We start from the raw sequence: 3,799 nt of genomic DNA, 5'->3' as shown, positions 1-3,799 counted from the left end.
ACCTAGTGGACACTACACAAAGCTAGTTTTTACCACCAGAGGCACAATACAGGGTGAATCTGTGGTCTGTGAATAAATGAAGCTTCAAATACAGTTTATAACCTCCAGTCAGTGAACATTAAAGCTCCTGCAGTTCTGACAACAGTTCTGACAACAGTTCTGACAACAGTTCTGGACGTCTTCATTTCACTGTGTGTGTGTGCATGTGTTCCTGTCACCTGGTCCACATCTGTAAAACGTGTCTGGATCATAAGGCACAGTGTAACTGTTGATGTTGGTCAGTATTAGTACATGTGTAATGGTTAGCAGCTCAGGCTAATGGTTAGCAGCTCAGGCTAATGGTTAGCAGCTCAGGCTAATCATCACTACATCAAACACTGTATTAACAGAACTGATTCTCTAGAAATCCATTGAAAACTGAGTTTGGTATTACAGTAAGTCTCTGTGTCTGACAACATCCACAGATACTGAACAAACCGACTCCTGCCAAGTCCAGTAAAGTCTAGACCAGGGGTCGAGAACCTTTTCAGTAGAGAGACAAAAAAAGTCACATATTTTAAAATATATTTCTGTCAGAGCCATACAATATATATTTTCCTCTGAATACTAAACGTAAAATGGACCGTTTTATTTAATATATATTTTCCTCTGAATACTAAACTAAATGTAAAATGGACCAATACTTGACAATACTATTAACAATGACAACAATAATCATTTTAACAACAATTATTATTATTATGGTTGTCATAATATCATTGTTTACAAACCCACACAGAGTACTATAGTGATTTACTTTACTTGAGTGACCTGAAAGGCGCTTTTTAAATCAAATGTATTATTATTATTATTATTATTAAAGGGGCATTTAGAAAGCACTAGAAATTTGAGAATCTGACAATTACAGCAGTAGGTATCGCTAGCATATATTGAACATAGATATGTGTTCGCACGTATGTTTGACGAGCGGCTCCGTCACGAGCACATGGCGACACGTCCAGACACTCGACAGCGGACCAAGTGAAAGTCTAGTGCGGACAATGTGCAACGCTTTAATATAATTAACTGCACAAACGCTCTTTTCATATAACACAAACATTACTCAGGATGGGTGAACACTCCGGGAGCTGACGCTGCATTCACTGCACACAGTCAAAACACATCAGCTCCCCTGGAAAATCCCCATCATCAGGATTTCAGTGTTCATATACTTAAATGTCACGGGCTGCAACAGTCACGTGACCATCTTAAATGTGCAAATATTTCATGTCATCTCATTCATCTGTTGTCAGCTGTTTTCAATGGACCCAGAGAAATATATCTGAACATGGGCAATATTTAATGACTGAAACCTGTTGTTGTGTTCATATATATATACACTGTTATATATGTTATATATATATATATATTACCCCCAGCTGGTGGGTGGGACAAGGAGTATAAATGGGCTGTTGAGAGCCTGAGAAGGGGAGTGTTGAGTTGGCTGGTGCAGAGACAACATGAATGTATTGACACAGATTTGTTTTGAGATTGTTTTGTTGAACATTTTTGCAATATTGAAGGATTCAGCAGTTCTTTGTTTTTGAAATTATTGTAAATAGTATTTTCTTGATCAGTAGTATATTTTCCCACCTGTTTTCTTTTCCTCGTCACTGTGCACCTTGACAGGAAGTGAAATAAAATCACACTACACACGAGTTTACTGAGACTTTTCTTCAACTGAGGCTTTCCTTCAACTGAGACTTTTCTTCCAACTGAGACTTTTCTTCAACTGAGGCTTTCCTTCAACTGAGACTTTTCTTCCAACTGAGACTTTTCTTCAATGCAAATGTTCTTTTGAATAGATTACAGTATTCGACTGAGACTTTTCTTCAACTGAGGCTTTCCTTCAACTGAGACTTTTCTTCCAACTGAGACTTTTCTTCAACTAAGACTTTCCTTCGACTGAGACGTTCGAGTTGGCTGGTGCAGAGACAACATGAATGTATTGACACAGATTTGTTTTGAGATTGTTTTGTTGAACATTTTTGCAATATTGAAGGATTCAGCAGTTCTTTGTTTTTGAAATTATTGTAAATAGTATTTTCTTGATCAGTAGTATATTTTCCCACCTGTTTTCTTTTCCTCGTCACTGTGCACCTTGACAGGAAGTGAAATAAAATCACACTACACACGAGTTTGTGACACGACATTATTTTGGTTATAATTTAACCTGTGAAGAAACGAACCCTGTTACAGTATGTCTGCTGTGGTCATCAAAACTGGATCAGGAGACGGTCTGGACCAAAGTGTCTTACCGTGTGTCTGTAGGTCCTGGTTCAGGACTGAAGTTTAGAGGGTGACCCATGGACCAGTCAGTCTTCACAGACAGACAGCTGGGTCCTGGAGACTCTGCTCTCAGTCTCTTGCTCCCACGTCTACAAACACAAACTTGTTTATATTAGTGCTGGTCAACATTAACAGCTGTAAAGGAGAATAACTCCATGACCCTCTGTGATTTATCACATAGTTATGAACAACATTCAACAATGAGTTACAGAGAGACAATTACCCCTTGATAAAAGAGGTGGGAGGGGCCTCTGCTTGATGACATCATTATATACTTGACAATACTATTAACAATGACAACAATAATCATTTTAACAACAATTATTATTATTACGGTTGTCATAACATCATTGTTTACAAACCCACACAGAGTACTATAGTGATTTACTTTAGGTTTGGTTTCAATAAATATACAATGAACAGGAAGACAGTGTTATACAGGTGGAAAAGCTCTGTGGGAAATGGACTGATGTGCAGTGTGTGTGGGAGTTCAACCCAATCCACAGTGAGGAAACTAAGATGGAAACTGATTACAGTCAGTTTTATTTTTTTAATTTAGGAAAAACTAGTGAATAAAATGACATTTTCTCCATCGTTGTCACATTTCAACTGTGTATTAAATCCACACAGATGTTGTTTCACACACGTCTCAGCAGTGACACAAACATTAAAGTATCATTAAATGTATATGTTAGGGCTGTGAACATTGACGTGTTAACATGGATTAACCCGTCATCATGATTAATCTGATTTTATTTTAAAAATCCCAATTGAAGCATTAGCTCCACAGAATGAGTCAAAATCCCTGAAACGTCTCTGACAACACATTTCAGTCAGTTTATCCAAGTAGAGTTACCGTCACACACATGTCCACTTTAACACACGGGCTGACCTGGGCTGAGCCTGTCAGAAGACGTGTCTGTGGTGCAGTGAGTTAGCGTGTTGGTCTGTAAACCTAGAGACTGTTAGTTGGAGCCCAGCAGGGACAACATTCAGGCTGCTGTCGCCCGCCTCAAATTAAAGGAATATTTTCTATCATCTTGAGCTGATACTTAGGAAAAGATCTTGCGCCTATGTTTGACCAGCGGCTCCGTCCGTCACATGGCTGCACGTCCAGACACTCGACAGAGGACCAAGTGCAAGTCGAGCGCGGACATTGTGCGAAGCCTAAATATAATTAACTGCACAAACGCTCTTTTCATATAACACAAACACTTCGATCAAACATTAGTCAGAATTCGGGATCAGTCCAAAGGGTGAACACTCTGTTACTTTATCATTTAAGTTGCGCCGGGAGCTGACGCTGCACGCAGTCAAAACACATCAGCTCCCCTGGAAAAACCCCATCATCAGGATTTCAGTGTTCATTTACTTAAATCTCACAGGCTGCAACAGTCACATGATCATCTTAAATTTGCCAATATTTCACATCATCTCAATCATCTGTTGTCAGCTGTTTTCAATGGACCCC

The 3,799-nt window shown here is 39.1% G+C and overlaps 1 long non-coding RNA gene across 1 annotated transcript; it reads right to left on the bottom strand.

Moving 5' to 3' along the window:
- Positions 1-2,018: 2,018 nt before the first annotated feature.
- LOC112487579 (uncharacterized) lies at positions 2,019-3,793 on the bottom strand. Its single transcript, XR_003050786.1, has 2 exons — positions 2,298-3,793; positions 2,019-2,212 (listed from the first exon to the last, which is right to left on the bottom strand). It is a non-coding gene; the product is annotated as an uncharacterized LOC112487579 (long non-coding RNA).
- Positions 3,794-3,799: the final 6 nt, after the last annotated feature.

Source organism: Cynoglossus semilaevis, chromosome 1 (assembly GCF_000523025.1).
Source record: "Cynoglossus semilaevis isolate Cse_v1.0 chromosome 1, Cse_v1.0, whole genome shotgun sequence".
Classification (NCBI taxonomy): Eukaryota; Metazoa; Chordata; class Actinopteri; order Pleuronectiformes; family Cynoglossidae; genus Cynoglossus; species Cynoglossus semilaevis.
This window is presented reverse-complemented; position numbering and strand designations above follow the sequence as displayed.